A 19,510-nucleotide genomic window follows, 5' to 3' on the forward strand; every position below is an offset into this window, starting at 1 on the left:
GGTAAATGAGACGAGGCATGGGCTGAGGCATTGCTACCAGTGAGTGGTGTGTTCCCAGAACTAGACCAGCTAGCTGTGTGAAATGGGTAGTGGTTCTACATGGAGACGGGGCAGACTGGAAAATGACAGCCTGAGAAGGAGGTGTGGTGTCCATAGCTTTGGTGTCAGAGGTGCTGCCTGCTGAAGCACCGATGACACCCGAAGCCGTAAATGGGGGGCTTGGGGAAAAGAGGGGCAGAATGGAAAATGAAAGCCTAGGAAGGCTTTTTTTTTTTTTTTTTTTTTTCCAGCTCAAATGCAATGTCTACTCAAAACTTCCCTAGACTTTCTCATTTGTACTCAGATAATCCCACATCTCCTCATTGAGACTTGGGAGGAATCTTTGGTAACCAGCACTTAGTTCTCTTCAACCCTGCATTTGCCTCCAAGTCCATACCCCCTCCTCCCTGGGCTCAGATTGAAGAATCCAGTAGTCCAGGAAGTGTGCATGCAGAACAAAAAGAAGTACGCTCACGTAGTTTAAAAACACCCAAGATTTATTTTTTCCCTGAATTTTAAGCAGCCCGTGTGACTTGGTCCATTCTGGTTTCAAGTTCAAAGGCATCAGGCCGGTCCTGTGGGTTAGCAGCTAACATATCTTTCAAGAGCTGCTTGATCCCCTCAGACATGGAAGTCCTGCGTTTCTGGGGGATGTGCAACTCCATCTTTGGGTTTTGTAGCAGCGCCTGACCAACAGGGACGATCTCAGTCCCCTGTTTGATATAGGTCCCCAGGAGCTCCTTATTGGTCTCAGGGTCAATGAAAGTGATTCTTTCTATCATTGCCCAGATGATAATGCCCAGGGCAAAGATGTCAGCCTTGGCTGTGTAGTGTCCCTCCCAGACTTCAGGGGCCATGTAGAAGTCTGAGCCGCAGGCTGAGGACAGCCAGTATTTATTCACATTCACATTTTTGTTGTCTTGATTGCCCTCTTTACCTCGGGGAGCCAGCCCAGCACAGACCTTGCTTAGTCCAAAGTCTGCCACCTTGAGGATGGGGGTGCCAGACCGCTCTGTGATGAGGATGTTTTCTGGCTTTAGGTCCCTGTGCACGATGTGGTTTTTGTGCAGGAAGGCAATGGCGCTCGTGAGCTGTAGCATGAAGCTCTTGTTGGTGGCTGGGTCCGGCCTCCGGGACAGGACATACTGATTCAGGTCTCCACCTTCACAGAACTCCATGACAAACCAGAGATAGCAGGGCTCCTCAGCATAACGCAGGATCCTTTCTCCTTTGAGCGAGGTTTCCACCAGGCGCAGGTAAAGCTGTGAGCTCTTGTTGCCGTGGCTCATGCGCTGGGCTAGCCCGTTGCGCTGCAGGACGCACTCCTCAAACTGCACGACGTTTTGGTGGCCCCGCTTGAGGCTGGTCAGGGCCCAGAATTCGGCCAGCGCCAGCTCCACATTCTCGGGGGCGTCGCAACGGATCTTCTTAACCGCCACCCGGGCCCCGGTGCTCACGGCCACTGCCTCGTACACCACGCCGTAGTTGCCGTGCCCGATCTCCGCCAAAAGGCTGTAGCGCGGCCGCGCCAACCCGCCGCCGCCCTCCGGCCGCCGCCGCGCCAGGTAGGCCTCTCGCCCGGGGCCTCGGCCGCCACCGGTTCCATGGCTTGGGCCACCAACGCCGGCCTCAGTTTCGCGCTGAGCTCCCGCGGCACTGGGCTTCGCCTTTTTCGCTCGGGGCTTTGTGAACTCTGCGGGCGCCGTCCTCTTCCCCCGTGTCCATGGCTGCGGGCGGCGCGGGGAGCAGCAACGGCGCTGCCCGGGACCCCCCTGCCTCATCCCTCCGTCCGGCCCCGGGACGCGGAGGAGGGGGACCCTGGATTGTGACCTGGCCTGCGCCCTTCCACTTCCGGGCCTCGCGTTTCCCCACTAAGGCCCCCAGCTGGGGATGGTCCGCTCCGGGCTAGGGCTGCTTCGGGTACCTAGCCGCGCGAGACACCGTGGCCCGGCTCGGGCGTGCGATGGAGCCTGCTACTGCACGGGTGACGGCAGCGGTGCTCTTGTGGGACAACTGGGCGTCAGTGCTCCCGCGGCTCTCCACGTGTTCGTGCCAGTGGAGCCCTTTAGGTAACCTTTTTCTATAAGCCGACGTCCCGCCCGCACTCGGGCCAGCGGGGGCCCCTATCCCCCGGGAGGTCAGCAGAGTATGGCGCCGCCGGGGTCCTGCCAAGGTCGGCTGACCAGCAACAGCCGGGCTCACCCACGCGGGGCCGGGGCCCAATCACAGGCGAGAAAACCCAACCAACAAAAAACAGGCACCAAATTCCCGCGATCTGGCTGAGGCCTCAGGTCTCCGCAGCCGCCTGCGCACCGCAACCTCCTCTCTTCCTCGCCTGTGCTGCCTGCCTGATCTGAGAAAAGAGAGTGAAAGTGGGAGAGCTTCTCCCTACCTTCTAACACTGCTCGAGGTCTAGCACGCACTGGACACTGGACGGCTCACCCTGGGTCTTGACATTCCATTGTACGTGTCACAGAGAAAGGGCGGGCGGGTCAGGGGGTGGGCTGGGGGCCGCACGCAAGCCCAGCCCCTGGAGGTGCCCAGCCCCTGGAGATACCCGGCCCAAGGGCAAAGAGGCTGACCCCTTCTGGACTTTATAGCGGCTGGGACTTCTCGCTGTGGGTGGCAGGTGTTTGGCACCGGATGGACCACCATGCGGAGACTGTTGGGGACTGTGGAAGCCTTCTCCTCCAGAGCTCACCCTGCCTGGGCATCGGCTCTGCAGGCTCCTCAGCCCTGCATATGTATCGGCCAGCCCTTCCCCACCACTGGGCCCATAGGCCAGAGCCTGCTCAGAGCTGAGGGCAGGAGGCACCCAGAGCTTGCCAGGGTGTGGGCCACGTCCTCCGGGGACCTCCCCAGCTTCTCTGCGAGGCCTGGAGACAGGATCGCCTTCTCCAGGGCTGCTCAGCTGCCAGCATCACCATGAGCTAGGTGGCGAAGATTTGTGAGCAGGAGATGCAGAGCCCTGATCCGACTGGATGCTACACCCCACAATGTCCCTTCCTGGCAGGTAGGTTCTTTCTTCACTTCTTTTTTGAAATTTGCTAAAACAATATATAAACTTTGGACTGTTCTTCAGGGTATACAGATGGTAGTGGCTTAGCCGGGATTCGAAGCAAACCTCGTGCTCTGGACTGTGGTGCCTCCTTCTCATATATGCTTCATGCGTTACTTGTTTTTCTTTTTTTCTTGTAGTCCTTGTGGTACTTAGCCCTAAGTGCCACAGCTGTAACAAACAGCTGCACTGCCCTGTAGGAGGTCTTCTTTTGTTCAACGCATGAATTGGTCATCCACCACACTGCGTTCTAATCTCAGAAGATACAGGTCAGGGACCACCAGTTGTCAGCATAGCACCATTCCACATTTCTAATTGAGGCATGAGGCCCGGATTTTCCCTTTGTCTAGTTTGAAGGATCCAGATATGTAAAGATTATATTCTAGATAAATCATGGGCTATCCTGAAAGAAATTCACCAGTGAATTGTTCCATATGGATTAGAAGCCAGATTCTCTGGCCTTCCTGGAGTATATCCAGCAAGGCACCTCATTCATGTCTAGAAAGCAAGTATATCATTTATTGCAACTTCAGTGTGGAGCGATGTATTGGTTTAAAGTACGATCAACACAATTTGGTCATTGTGAGTATGCCAGCTGGGTCCACTCTTTAGTACACATATGTAACTCTAGAGATTCTTATGCCCACGAGAGGAGACATACTCTTGGGTGTCTAGGACAAGGGAAACATGTGTTGTTATTCAGGAGCTGGAAGCTTCAGCATGACAGGAAAGAGTTGAACAATCCTGGCCTACACATCACTTGACCTTGTTTAAAACTTGTTTCTTTGGCTTGCTTCATTGGAGTGTTTTCTCTCTCCTGGGGCTGACATTGTGTGTTATGTATCACACATGTGACATGTAGAAGTTTCAGAACCCAGAATCATATAGATCAGTAAAAATGTATTTCTATATTTTTGTTCAAAATCTGTTGAAAATAACACGGGGCATAATTCATATATTCCAAAATTAGTTGGACCCTCTGCTCATGAGATTCTTTTTATGGTATGTCACAGCAAATTTGGACTGCCATCCCCAGTAAACTTTGGGGTTGGAGGACACAAAAGCTTTTGCTCAGACCTAAATTCTGTCTGAAAAAAAAAGGGTAAATATTATCAGCCCTTTCTAACGTCTCCAAGAGCAGAAATGATTTACAGCTGTGGCATTGAAGCATAATTCCTCGATCTCATTTGAGAAGAGTTCAGTAAGAAACAATGTCTTGATTTTTGTTTTGTTTCTTCCCTGTTTTCTTGTCTTGCTTACCAACAATCCATTGTAATTCATGAGTGAGTATGGCAGCAGGCTGAGTGTTCCCTGGAGCTCATTAAATGACCTTTCTTTCCTAAAATGACTTTTGTCTTCTTGTTTTCAGCCCCTCTTCTTTCCTCTGCCCTTTACTATAACCAGAGCTCAGCAAAAGCTGACTGGCTTTGTGCAGACCTTACTTAGGGTTAGTCTTTTCTTCATCATTTTATTCATGGCTCCTCCATTTCATTGTTTGCCTTCTCGAAATGTGTTGAAATCTTTCTGTGGTTGATGGCTTCCAAAATGTCTTGGCCTTTATTGGTTGATTAATTTTGGTATTTCTACAGTTTTATTTAAATATGGTTTCAGGAGGAACAGAGAGTAAATATGTTTCCTAGTGTGCCATCTTGAGCTGAAAATCCCTGTTGATTTTAGCATCCAATGTTCCCATGGGAAAAAAACCAACCTTGGCATTAATAGATGTAAAACTCAAGATTTCAGCTTTTCTTGAGCAATCACTGAGGATTTAATATGTGGTCATTTCTAATGGGAAAATAATAACTGTCTCATGGAGTTGATTTGAGGATTAAATTAGAGAATGAACATGAAAATGCTTATTAAGGCTTAAAAATCTATAAATATGTTTTTGTTATTATTTGATTTGTTGCTATTTCAACTTTACTTGACAGTTGTTTATGACCTTGCTTATGTGAGAAAATGCCCTCTGTTTTATTGTTTTGAAAGTCATAATATATTTTTCAATACCTCAGTGGAAATGGCATCATTTGTGAAGGTTAAGGGTGAAGGAATAAATGTTTCTTGACACCTGTTACTTTACAGTGTTTTCAGGAACTAACTGACACATGTATTCCTCTTCCAAATTTTGTTGAGCACCTCCTACCAGCCACATGCTTTACATCAGGTGTTGGAAAGCATTTTCTGGATTTTAAATATCTTAGGCTCTGTGGGCCATATACAGCTTCTGTAGCTTCTCCTCCTCTTTCTTCTTCAACAACCTTTCTAAACGTGAGAACCATTATTAGCTCACAGTCCCACAGATCCAGACTGAGAGCCTGATTTGATTTGTGACCATTATTTGCCAATTCCTGCTCTGTGTCCTCACTGAGGAGGGGGACCATGTTTGAGTAATCACTTCTTTGAATCAACTATTGGTCTTCTGGGGCTTGTCCTTACTCTCCTCCACTCTCTAATCAACATGGCATCCAGAGAGATCCTGTTAAAACATAAGTCAGATCATGTCACTCAAATCTCTTCAATGGCTTCTTCACAGGAAAAGCAAAGTCCTCAAAGTGCCTCCACAGCCCTAGAGATGTGGGCCTCTGTTTCGTGTCTGACTGTTTCCTTCTCCTCTCCACTTTGCTCGCTCGGTTTCCCACACACTGACATCCTTTCTGCTCCTTGGATACTCCAAGCCCACTCTTGCCTCATTGGCTTTCCATGTGACTGTTCCCTCTACTTGTACTCTTCACTTCCCAGATATGCTCCTTGCTCCCTCTTAAATTTTATCTTCCCCAGAAAGCCCTCAGTGATCACTTAGTTTCAGATCGCAGCCTCCTCCTAGCAGCTAACAATCTCCATCTCCCTTCCCTGCTTGCTGGTTTTCTCCAGCACTTCCCTGATATACTAGTTATTCTATCCATGTATTTCATTTCTATTTACATATTTATACTTATGATTTTATATTTGCTTCTTTACTTTTGCCTCCCCCCTCATCTCGAGAGAGGGTATATTCATCTGTGTTCATCACTACTGTGTTTCCTGAACATGCCTATGAAACATACTGAAGAATGGTGCCTAAAAATTGGTAAAGGATCAATCAATTTTCTTGGCTGAATGAAGAAATATGTTCATAAATTAATAAACAAATCTCCGTGGTTTCTGAATTGAGGACTAATGGGAAGAGGAAGGCAAAGGCTTGGGACAGGGTACTGCAAGAAGTAATATTTGGAGTACTCTGATAGCTATCCTAATAGATATGATTTTGTTCATTTAAGTAGTTTTTTTTTTTTTTTTGCGGTACGCGGGCCTCTCACTGCTGTGGCCTCTCCAGTTGCGGAGCACAGGCCCCAGACATGCAGGATAAGCGGCCGTGGCTCACGGGCCCAGCCGCTCCGTGGCATTTGGGCTCTTCCCGGACCGGGGCACGAACCTGTGTCCCCTGCCTCGGCAGGCGGACTCCCAACCACTACGCCACGAGGGAAGGACCATTTAAGTTGTTTTAATGAGAGAGCTGGGAACAGGGACACACAGCATCAAGAGTTTTATAATGCACTCTGTAGAGTTCTTTTCAAGTGTGTACAAATATCATTGCGAATATATGCATGCATATACACCTCTGTTACTTTATTTAGTGCTTTAGAAGAGCCCCTCAAGGAAGGGGTAGTAGCAACTCTCAGTATCCTTCCTTTATGATGAGCTTAATTTATTCAAAGTTACATCGTAATTTATTTGTAACTGTGAAACTAGACTTAGTTATTGAGTAGACCCTCCCTAGAAACCTATGACATTAATAAAACCAACAAAAATTTGTTCAGTTTCCAATGATACACACACTACTGACTGAATTATGGGCCGTCCATTTTAATGAAGGGAAGAAGTGATGTAACAAATACAGAGCAAACGGAATATGAAGTTTTGTCCTCCATTAATATTAGTAACGGATAAAGTGGGCTCCAACGCCTTCAGGGTAGCTGGAAGCCATCATCTCTGTGTCACGGGCAAGGGGATGTTCAGCCAGGATATCTTTCTCTGTCACTGAGAAAAATTTCCATAATATATAATGATACTTACTGAAACAGATATGGGGCATTTGGGTAATTAGGAATCCATTAGCATATTTTTCCCGAAGCCTTGACTACAAAATGAAGACAGTGGATTTGGACACTTTCAGCTATGAAGAAGTTGTTTGGATATTCATGTTTATGCTGAATGAAATATGTTTATTTCATCTCTGCAGCTTCCCATATACCATTTTGCAACCTCTGTTTTGTGTTTGGAAAGACTTTTAGGACTTAAAAATCAAGTTAAAAAGTAAGTGACAACTTAAATGATACATGGAATATTTTGCTGAATTAAATATGACCCAGTTGAAATGTTAATTTTATTTTAATGTGTATATTGGGGTGGAGTCTTCAAGCTGCCAGAAAACAAGAATTCACCCATCCTGTTTGGAACTGCAGTCCACACACACCTTCAGTTACCAGTTCTGTTCATGCCACAGAATCATCTTCAGAAAACATGCTGTTTTCTGTGTACCTGGTGTATATATCTCAATTAGTTTGAAGAATTTCCCAGTTACCTCTTAATATGTAGTGCTCCAATTCCAATCTTGCCATGTCCTGTACCAGTGGCATAGCACAGAGGAGTTTTATTTCTCTTTATTTCTCTGGGTTGTTCAGAACCCAATGAAAGAACAATGGAATGGGATCAAAGAGATCAGGGTTCTTGTCCCAGATTTACCATAAAATAATTGTGTCCTCTTGGGAAAATTATAGTTATTCTAGGCCCCTTTCCTTTCCTTTACTTTGACAGAGCTGCACTAGATGACCCTAAATAACATTGCACTCTTTCAGTAGTAGCTTAGATGTTATTGGTACTCTGAAACAAATGAAGACAATGACACATGAAACTGTGCAACATCTCTGTAACTGTTTTCTTAGAGTTGCCTACATTTTATAGATGATAAAATGACTGAGCACAGAAGTAGATGTTTGGAACCAGAGGTTGCAAAGAAAATGGAGCTAAACCACAAGTTTCCTTCTTTCCTGAAGCTCACTTAGCCAAAACCTAGGCTGCTGACTATTAAGCTGTAAAGCATATTATCATTCCACTTTAAAAGAAGCTATTCTTCTAGGATTTCCAATTAATAGCAAGAGGTTTTGAAATTCTTCAAAAGTCATCTAATTTTGTGAGATTTACAGCTTTATTTTTCTGTCAAGCAAGTTGTATTAGTGCCAGATAATTATGTGAGCTTCTGGATGCTTCTCTGAACCTCTTGAATTTTTCTTCCTGCTATCTGAAATTCATGCCAGATAAGCCTTTTTCTAGAGTGTGTGTACAGACTTGTGTATTTTTATATGGGAAAGCGCTGCAGTGAGTCAGGTTGGGGGTTATGCCCTCATTCTCAGAGTGGTATCGAGCTCCTGGTGAAATATAATCATCATTTCCTCGGAATTGAAAAGCAGTTATGTCTAGTTTTTAATCCCATTAACTATTTATACATTTACATATGATACATGTGTTTATCGTACCTACTAGGTGTGTTCTCTTTGGGAAGTGCAAAGCTCTTTGAGACATAGGTGGTTCATTTTTTTGTTTTCCCACAAATACTGTGACCTTTTGAGCAGGAAGGTCTATATTTTACTAACATCTAGAACCAGCAGTTAACACGGTGTCTAACATGTAGTCAATAAATATGAAATAGATAAATGAACCCAGTTTTAAGGAAGGACTAGGACTTGAACAAATAGAAAATTTTCATTTTCAGTCACAAAGCAACCACAGACATAAAAATGATACAGACAACAAGTGCTACGGTCATTCAAAGAAGGCATAGAATAGATACAACAAGGATCTCCTCTACGGCACATGGAACTCTACTCAGTATTTTGTAATAACTTATAAGGGAAAAGAATGTGAAAAAGGAATCACTCTGCTGTACACCTGAAAGTAAGACAACATTGTAAAGCAACTATACTTCCATTAAAAAACAAACAGACAACAACAACAACAAAAACAAAACAAAGAGGTCACAGAAGTTCTTATGAGATTCCATAAGAGAAGCCAAATGAGGACAGGAGAGACGGCTTTTGAATCAATTCAGAGGAGAAGTCACAGAGAAACTTGTCTTTGACCTGAACTTGAGTTTCCATTAAGATTGCAATGCAGGGATATTACAGATGAAGGTAATCACGTAAACTTACTATACTGAAACTTGCAGAGGTTATATGAGTGTTGCTCAAGATCCCAAAGCAAGTGCATTGTGGAATCAGAATTTTAAGTGAGGCCTAATGAACTAAAAACAAAGAAACAAAAAAACAAGCCCTTTCTGTGATACCATGTTGCCTTTGCAGTCGTTTTTTTGGTGGGTTGGTGGAAAGTGGTTCCAGTGTTTCTGTCAGGAATGACTAGTTCTGTCCCCCCGCGGTCCCCCACCCCCGAGTTGATGCTCAAAGTTTCCTTTAGAATGGACTTGCTAAAATGCAGACACGCAAGTATTCGTGATGCCTGTGTCCAGTCATTTCCCCTGCCATTGCCTACTTCACTTCTGGATTATATGAAAAACTCACTGTCTTCATTTATGCTTTTCCCTCCTCCAAGAATTCCTTTCTCTCTATGGGGCACCTGGGAAACCCACTTCATTTTTCAAACCTCAGTTTACATATTATTGTCCTTTGTGCAGTCTTCTTTTTAGTGTTGTGATCACACGCTCCTTTTTGCTACCCTTGCACTTCTGCATGCCTGATTGCTGCACTCGCTACCCTGTATTGTAATTGTATTTTTTCCATATCTCTGTCTTCTCCTGGGCAACATTCCTTGGGGCCAGGGACTACCTTTTTTCATCTATTGATGTTGCCTTAGCATGTTACTTGTTGTGAAGTAGTTAGTTACAAAAATGAGATTTGAGTAAATGGAAAATTGTTATGTACATATTAGTTATTATCATTTACAGATATAACAGGAAAAAATATTAATGTTGGTGCTGAAAGTTCACTTCTAGTAAATGGTGGTGGTACTTGACTTGACTTATATTATTTTCCCCACTATTTTATATCTTTCTACCTATCTCTTTATTTCCATCTATGTTTCTTTATTACTACACCAAGAAAAACAGGGATGAGGGTAGGGCTAGGCCATACTTGGTTGGAATAGTAAAGAAGTTGTGTGGGGTTTTGGTGAGAAAATCCTGAAGCATACAGGTCTGTATCTTCCCTTTGAGGCATGTGAAGGGTTCTGCTTCTAAAGAGTTTTATTAGCAACTAATCAAGATGCTTTTTTTTTTTTTGGCGGTACGCAGGCCTCTCACTGTTGTGGCCTCTCCCGTTGCGGAGCACAGGCTCCGGACGCGCAGGCTCAGCGGCCATGGCTCACGGGCCTAGCCGCTCCGCGGCATGTGGGATCTTTCCGGACCGGGGCACGAACCCGTGTCCCCTGCATTGGCAGGCGGACTCTCAACCACTGCGCCACCAGGGAGGCCCAATCAAGATGTTTTTGCACAAGGCTCCTGATTAGCTGTAGGTATACTAAGAGTAAGTCATAGTTAGGGTAGTTTCTGATTTCCTTTACATTGTCATTGTGGATGATCATTTTTTCCTGCTGGATGTGGTGGTGGTGGGGTGTGTGGGAATGTTCCTTTCCTGCTCCTGATGTTTCAGTCCTGTCAGGAGAACTCTTAGGGTCATTTCAGCGCTGCTTCTTTACTGACTCTGCCCCAGGGCGATCAAGTGACTTATATAGAAAGCTTGAAAAGAATTAAGTGAGCATGCTTGCCTTGACTAATTCTGTTCTCTCCCTTGAGAGTGTAAGTGAGTGTCTTCTGTTTGTCTCATTCTGTGTATTACTAGTTAGTAAATCTGCCCAATTCTGGGGTTCAGTTATGTGATCATTTCATTCAAACTGGATTATGAAGCCAGGGTTATCAACAGTAACAGGAATACTGGGCCCTACATCTTTTCTCTTAGTTCCTAATTTATGCCAAACCAAATGGAATTAAGGCATTGTACTTGCTGTAAGGTAATTAAAAGGCCCTAACATTTAGTGCATTACCTGGGAACACCGAGAAATAAAAAGAAAGGAGCAGACACTTGAGGAAAATGTCCATGTGGAAAATATTTTGGTACTGCCAAGGAAGGTAGTCCAGTGCCTTGGTCTTTAATGTATGGTGGAATTTTGGGACCTTTGACTGTTTGAAAATATTTAAGTTTGTGCAGTAAACTGCTGAAGCCTAGAAAAGGTTTAAGACATGCTTTATTATTCTCCCGTGCTTGTTGTAACAGACTACCACAAACTTGGAGGCTTAACACAATAGAAATTTACAATTTCACAGTTGTAGAGGCCAGAAGTCTGATATCAAGGTGTCAGCAAGGCTGCTCTCCCTACAGATGCTTTAGGGGAGATTCTATCCCTTGCCTTTTTCAGCTTCTGGTGGTTGCCAGTTTCCTTGGCTTGAGGCCACATCGCTCAGTTTTTGTCTCTGTCTTCACATCACCCCCTTTCTGTGTCTGTATCTTCTCTTTTGTCTGTCTCAAATGTCCCTCTGCCCTTCTTGTATAATAAGGACAATTGTCATTGTATTTATGAACCATCCAGATAATATAGGATGGAAATCCCATGTCAAGATCCTTAATGACATTTGCAAAAACATTTTTTTCAAATGAGGTAACCGTCAAGGAGGAGGACATGGATATATCCTTTTGGGGGCGACCATCCAACCCACTATACCAGCCGTAAGATACTTTGATTTTGGCTGATGGCTGCAGCTTCTGGTGTGGGAAAGTGGCTGTTTCTTTAGAGCCACTTAAGTAAAGGTCTGACATAAAGAAGAGGGGCGTTAGGGAGTTGCAGGTGACTGAGCAATACCTGGAGCGGAAGGAAGAAGGCACCTGGAGGGTCTTTAGTATACAGAGACCTTTACCTGGCACTTGACTTGAGAGTGTGCAGGAGTTTACAGGGCAGAAAAGTCTCAGGCAGCTGTCCACCTTGCCTTACCCTTCAGATACAGTTTTTCCCGAGCAGGCTTGACTGAGACAAAGACTCAATTGTAAGGAACACATGTTTTGTAGAACTTGTCGGCATGGACACATATGGTCTACCGTAGGCTCAAGTGACTCCCTTTACATGTGGACCCAAGCTGACACTGGATTTGTCAATTATGTTGGAGAAAGAAATGTTCTCTTAAAGGCAGCTGCCTTTAGTCTGTGCAGTTCCATAGCAGGAGGCAGTGAAAATGGCCATGGCCGCATAGGACTGTCAAATCTATGCATCAGAACTGGAGGTGTAATGTCACTAGACAGAACCCATAATCAGTTCAGTACTGCAGTGTGAACCACAAGGTCATCAAAGAGGAAGGATAACTCAAGAGTCCACATGTGATAGATGCTCAGGGCTGTGCACTGCACATGGCAAATTCATAGTGAAAAATCAACGTCAGGCTCAAAGATTCCTCCTGGTTCGAAGTTCGCAGGTCAGAAATTTCACATAAATAACATAGACTAAGGGACATCCTAGTGAAGCTAAAACCAAAGAGACTTTCTCTTTCTCTCAGATGCCATTGAGTTTCTGCTATGTTCTTTGGTCAAATTCTGTACTGGATTCTGGGAACAAAAATGTGCCTAGGTTCACTCTTCTAAGAGTGCAGGATTGGCTTGCTTTTGAGATTGTTTTTAAATTTTGGGGATAGTGCTGTGAAATCAAATTGTATCGTAGTAACCCTTCAGGCTCTTTAAGAGCATGGTTCATGAGAGGTTTGATAAACTGATAAAACAGCCAAGGCCCCGAGAGACCCAAACCCGTATCAATCTGTTCTCTATGTCTGTGAGTCTGGTTTTGTTTCGTAGACAAGTTCATTTGTGTCATATTTTAGATTTCAGATATACGTGAGATCATATATTTGTCTTTCTCTTCTGACTTACTTCACTTCGTATTATAATCTCTAGGTCCATCCACGACATTGCTGCAAATAGCATTATTTCATTCTTTTTATGGCTGAATAATATTCCATTATATATATGTACCACATGTTCTTTATCCATTCATCCATCAGTGGACATTTAGGTAGCTTCCACGTCTTGGCTATTGTAAATAGTGCTGAACTGAACATTGGGATGCATGCATCTTTTCTTCCTTTCTTTCTTTCTTTCTTTTTCTTTCTTTCTTTCTCTCTTTCTTTCTTTTTTTTTTTTTTTTTTTGTCACACGGCATGTAGGATCTTAGTTCCCTGTCCAGGGATCGAACCCGCGCCCCCTGCAGAAATGGAGCCCATGCTCCCTGCACTGGAAGCACGGAGTCTTAACCACTGGACCACCAGGGAAATCCCAGGGGTGTATTTATATTTTTGAATTAGAGTTTTCTCCAGATCTATGCCCAGGAGTGGAATTGCGGAACCCTATGGCAGCTGTATCTGTTCTCTGTACGTCTCACATCAACCCCCTCACTCTAATCCTTGTTCTCAACGTAATCTTCAGGGAACCCAACCTGCGACAGGGACCTTGACAAGAAGAAAAGGCTCAGGGAAAAGCTACCTGCACAGGGAGGAGATAGAGGCCATCGACCCTGGGGTGTGGCGGGGAGAGTGGGCACAGAGATTTGTCATTTCACCCCCCGTTACTCAACCCTCCTGGCTACCCCACTCTAGGTCACCTTGGGATACAGAGGTGACCCGGTTAGAGTCCCTGCCTGTGCAGGCATCTAGGGGCACCAGCGGGTCTGAATAATATTAGTGCAGGGTCTCCCCCACGGCACTGGGCTTATTTGGGGTGGGTCATCCTCTGCTGGGGGCCCCTCCTGGACACTGTGTGGGGTTCAGCAGCATCCCTGGCCCCACTCATTTGATTCCAGGGTCCCTCCCCCCCAGTTTTGATAACCACAGATTTTCCCCAGACATCACCGAAGAACTGGGTGAGGCGGGGGCAGGATGGCCCTGGGTGAGGACAGCTGTGTTGAAGCAACCAGCCTGGCCCAGGGCAAGTTCTGCCCCAATCCCGTCGGAGCCTGCATTTAGAACTGCCACTTCCCTCTCCCACTTACCCTGCCCTACAGTGGTCTGCGAGACTTCATCCCCATGTAATAAATCACACCTTCTCGTCTGATGTGTAGTAGATGCTTCGTAAATACTTGCTGAATAAAGGAGTTGAATAAAGGGATGAGTGGATGAATGAATGAAGGTTACAATGGAAGGAGGGGGGAGATTCCCTTTCTGGCTCTCAGGGGTTGGGAGATCAAGTGAAAGATCCGTCCTAAATAGGCTGACCAGCCTTCTGGGGTTCCCCGGGAATGAGGGTTTCCCCACAGTTCCAGCGCTCAAACCTGAGTGGTCCTGGGCAAACTGGGGGCGGGTGTTGGTCACCCTATGTAAACACAGTAACAATCGCAACTGCAATAGCAATGGCCAAGGACCTCTACGGTCTTATTGACCAGGCACAGTTCTTTACCTGGCGGGGAAGGGTGGGCCGGGATTGGAATTCCGGTGATCCAGGGCAGGTGAGGGCTCACCCCGGGCTCGTGTAGGGTAGTCCAGGAAGGTTCTGGAGGAAGTGACCGTGACATAGGAGGGAGGGAGGAGTCTAAGGAAGAACATACCACACGACAATGTGTGCCAATGGCCCCGGGCCCAAGGTCACACCTGACCAGGGATGGCTTTTTTTTTTTTCTAATTTACTTTTTCCCACATGGATATGCAATTGTCCTAATGCCATTTATTGAAAACTCCTTAATTTCCCCACTTTCTGTCATATCAAGTTGTCATATCTGTTCTGGACCTTATTCTATACCATAGAGCTATACGTCCCATCCTTGCACCACTAGGGCTGTTTCATCACTGAACTTTATTTCTTTTTTCATTTATTTTTTTGGCCATGCCCTGTGGCATGTGGGATCTTATTTTCCTGACCAGGGATTGAACCCGTGCCCCCTGCAGTGGAAGCTCGGAGTCTTAATCGCTGGACCTCCAGGGAAGTCCCCAAGGCTTGCTTTGACATCCATCGAATGGTGGCGGGTGGGCACGGGGAGCAGCTGTCTGTGAGCCATCCTGTGTAGAAATGCATGGTGGAGGGCAGGACAGCTGGAGCGGGAGGGGAAGTGGCAGAGGAGGGAGGGCCGGCGGGCGAGAGACAGACAGAGTTTCCGGAGACAGTAGCTTTGGCCATGTCCTAGGGCATGAAATCTGAAAATAGCTCCTAGTGCCCAGAGCCTTGGAGCCGGAGCCTGGGAGCCAGGGTGACTGGCTCTCCTCTTTGGTGTGTGTGTGTGTGTGGAGGGGGGTGGCTCTGGGCCTCTGAGGCTGGGAATGGGGTGCACGGAGCAGGGACAGAGCAGGGACCCTTCTCTCTGGGACCTCGCGGGCCATCCTTAACTCACAAAGCTGAGCCACTCCTGGCCCTACGAGTGTGGGGGCTTATCCTCCCTGTCCCCTGGATCACACCCCCTCACACACAACTTCCCCGTGTGTGCTCCCAGCAACCAAGAGAATCTATTTTTAAAAGATTTGGGGGAGGGGGGTAAACCTACAAACAAGAGCAGAATGGATACCTTTTCAGAATGGGAATGGCTCTGTGTAACCCCACCCCCAGGGTAACCACAGTCCTGACCTCTAACACCGTTGACGAGTCAGCCTTGGTCTGGGCTTGCGGACCCACGGAAGCTTCCTCATCCCCTCCTTCAGACCCCGTTTCTCCCTCGGTGTCTTTATGAGAAGCACCCGGGGAAGTGGGACTGCTAGGCTGTACTGCTGCTAGAACTCCACCTGGGCTCCACCAGGCTCCAGCCCCCCGCCCTGTGAACCTCTCTGACCCTCAGGCACCTCAACTGGTAGGAGCGGCATCACCTTCCCTCCCGGGACTTGTGACACTTAAGGGAGACACCGAAAGGACAAGCGTTTGGCTTCCTGGCTGGCAAATAGCAGGTGCTCCATTGTCATGTGTCCGTATCAGTGAGGGTTCTCCAGACAAACCGAATCCATAGGGGATGTGTGTATATACACACACACGTACATAAGTACACACATACAAAAATATACAGCCGTGTATATATGCAGTATGCATACAGACATATACACATATAGTATAGACAATACACACATACATACACACAGATAAAATGCATAGTTTGTATATATGCAGTATGTATACACACATATACACATATACAAATACACGCATACATATACAGTATACATATACATATAAAATGCATAGTTTGTATATATACAGTATGTACACATATGTATAACATATGCAATAGACACACCTAGGTACATGCACATATACACACAAAGATATTTAGGTGTGTATATATACAGTATACATACATACACATATAATATATGCAATACATACACGTACATACATATAGACACATATACACCTACATATAAAAGCATGTAGCATAAAAATATATATGTACTGCATATATAAATTCATCGTATATATACATACATATATCATATGTATGATATATACACATACATATATACAATGTATACACACACATACACACCTATATGTAAACATGCACATGTACATACACATATAAATACATATACAAGTGTGTATATATATAGTATATACATATATACATATAATACTTATACAACATATACACATACAGGTATACAACATATATACACACCTATATATAAATATACACTCTGTACATACATACATACAGTGTACATATACTGTATATATACACACCCATATATCAATATATGGGTATACAGCATGTTCACATTTATAGTATGTATACTATATATATACACATACATACATGTATACAATATATACCCACAAATATATAGGCTTGTATGTTTACTGTATATAGTACTTACACATATACTACAAACGCACGCACATATAAACATATGTGTATACATATATATAATATGTATACACACATATACAAATTAATAGGCTTGTATGTATTCAGTATTTTTACATATATAGTTTTGTTTTAAGGAGTTGACTCATGTGACCGTGAGGCAGGCAAGTCAGGGCAGGACTCTGGGCAGGAGACACGGGGAAGAGCTGATGTCCCAAGGCCATTGGAGGAACAGTTCCCTCTTTCCAGGGAACCTCATTTTTCTCTCCAGGCCTTCAACTTATGGACGAGGCCCACCCACGCCGAGGCATTGACAATCTCCTTCACGCGAAGTGGACCAATTTCAGTGTTAATCTCTTGTGAAAAATACCTTCCTGGCCACATCTGGAATAATGTTTGTGGTTGCCGGGGCCCCACGCAGTGCGCACATGAGATTAACCATCCCCGTGGCGATGATGACACTTTATGTTCTCCCTTGACCATTGTCACTACTATTCCAATTAAAATGGCAGTGCCATGAGGGCAGGGCATTTCCCTTTTTGCCAGTACTGAGCGTCCGCGGTCTGGTGCCTAGCATAGGCTAAATACACGGCATTTTTGTGAACAGAAGCCGGGATTCCGGCTGTCATATTTAATGAGGAATTATAGTCTTATTATTGGGGGAGGAGGTGTGTCACGGTACGTCAAGGGCGGGAGTCGAACCCCCCACCCCAGGCCCCGAGGGTCTTCCCGGGTCTCCACTTCGGGCCGGTGTGGGTGGCCGGGGGCAGCCGAAGACGTGCGTGCGTGCGTGCGTGCGTGCGTGGGAGCCGGCGAGTCCCGAGGCGGGGTCAGCCTGGTCCCCGGCTCATTGTGCTCGCCCCATGCTGGCCCTAGTTCGCAGCAACGCTGGAGGCCCCAGGCCTGTGATGACAAAGAGGGAGCCGGGGGCCGGAAAGGAGCCCAGCGGCGGCGGCCCAGGCCCAGGACAGGCGCCCTCCCCTCAGCCTCCCTCCCGCCCGTCCGGCTGCCCCGCCCCCTCCGGCTGCACCGCGCCCCTCCCCCAACGGCCAGACTAGCACGGTGCGGGGGCCGCGCGCGAAGCCATGGGGGAGAAGCTGGAGCTGAGGCTGGAGTCGCTCGTGGGGGCCGAGCCCGCCGTCTACCCGTGACCGCTGCCGGTCTAGGTAAGTGCCGCCCGTCCCCTACTCCCGGACCCCCGCCCCTTTTCCCAGACGGCGCGCGCTGAGCCCACCGAGAAACGGAGCGACTCGAGTCGCCAGACCCTCTTTGCAGCTCCCCTTCCTGCCCCGCCATGGTTCTCCGCGGCCATTTCCAGCCCCCGCGCGCAGGATAGGCAGAGCGGAGCCGGCGCCGGCCGGGGGCGCAGACTCGGCCGCGGGGACCCCGCGCTTCCGAGGGGCGCCCGAGCCGGTCTGCGGTTGGCTCTGCAGGGCTGGGGACCCCCGTCCCCCCGGGCCTGGACTGCCGGCGGGCTTGCCCTTCTGTACTTTAGGATCTGACGTGTAGGGTTTCTTTTTCCTGGTAGTTTATTCTTAGCGCTGTCAACGTGCTTAGTTTTTTTTTTTTTTTTTTTTTTTTTTTGAGGACACCCTTTCCTCCCTCTCTCCAGTTTTTTTGTGTTTCTGTTTTGTTTTGTTTTAGTTAGGCATTTTGTCCCTCTGATCTTGAGTGGGTGGGCTGGCAGGACAGTTGGAGAGGAGGCGTTCTATCCCCTGATCTTGAGTGGCCTTTGGAAAATGACACGCCAAACGGAAATTTACACAGGCGTCTGGTGATTCCAGAAATGCAGGGTGTCCGGCCAGGTGGGCGCCTGGCCTCTCGTCCCCCGTGGCGGCGTGGTGCGCGTGTTCCTTGTCTCAGGGTTTACGCTTGGGCCCCGCGGCCCATCTTCCGGAGGGAAAGCGCAGCGGGCGCCTTGGGCCGGCGCCTTTGGGGCGCCCTTTCGTGCGCTCGGCTTGCGGGGAACCGGCCTCCAGGTGACCCGGCGGGGAAGCCCGCGCGACCCGCCCCTCGCGCGGGCTCCGTGTGTGTCAACTTGTGGAAACTGTGTCGTGGTCGGGGTCGGGACGCTGGGACCGCCTGGGAGCGGATGTTGACTCCGAGCCCCGGTTCTCCGCAGTTATCTGAGGTCCGAGGGTTTCCAGCCCGCCAGTGTGCACTGGCGCTTTCTAATTTTGCCCTTCCTGTGCCCGGAGGCGCGGCTGAGCCTGGGCTCTGGCTTTTCTAGTCGGGTAACTCCGCGTGGCCCGGGTGGGCGGCCTGAGCAGTGGGCAGGGCCGGGAGACATCCCAGGGGAGGGAAACAAAGTGGGGAGAACCTTCAGAACTCCAGCTGATCCACTTGCCTCGCCTCCCCGCCCCTCTTACTGCACTTGTCATGCACGGGTTGGCTGGCCAGCGCATTTTTCAAAATGTAATAATTTGTGTATCCTTAGTAGCCGTGAAGCATAGTTCACTTGTAGTGCACAGTTGTAGGAGTTTTGACAGATGATCGCCATCAGGCGGCAGAGCGATCCTGTCATCCCATTTGCTGCCCTTGGGCACCAGCGCGCCTCTAGCCTCTTGGCCACTAATCTCTCTGTCCCTAAGGTTTTGGCTTTTCCAGAAAGTCAGATAA

General features: G+C 47.2%; 1 protein-coding gene and 1 pseudogene across 7 annotated transcripts in view; one reads left to right on the forward strand and one right to left on the reverse strand.

The window, feature by feature from the left end:
* Positions 1 to 19,510, forward strand: part of LOC132501100 (centrosomal protein of 78 kDa-like) — a 77,381-nt gene that overhangs the window by 14,408 nt on the left and 43,463 nt on the right. For 5 of the 7 annotated variants that reach the window (XR_009534140.1, XR_009534139.1, XM_060116593.1 and 2 more), the window contains exon 1: positions 17,742 to 18,057. The exons of the other annotated variants lie outside the window; for them this stretch is intronic. The gene's annotated coding sequence lies outside the window, so the exon portion shown is untranslated. Of the gene's footprint in view, positions 1 to 17,741; positions 18,058 to 19,510 lie in introns of those variants that run through there. 7 annotated transcript variants of the gene reach the window in all.
* LOC132500610 (serine/threonine-protein kinase 35-like) lies at positions 555 to 17,978 on the reverse strand (annotated as a pseudogene).

Source organism: Mesoplodon densirostris, chromosome 13 (genome assembly GCF_025265405.1).
Source record: "Mesoplodon densirostris isolate mMesDen1 chromosome 13, mMesDen1 primary haplotype, whole genome shotgun sequence".
Lineage (NCBI taxonomy): Eukaryota > Metazoa > Chordata > Mammalia > Artiodactyla > Ziphiidae > Mesoplodon > Mesoplodon densirostris.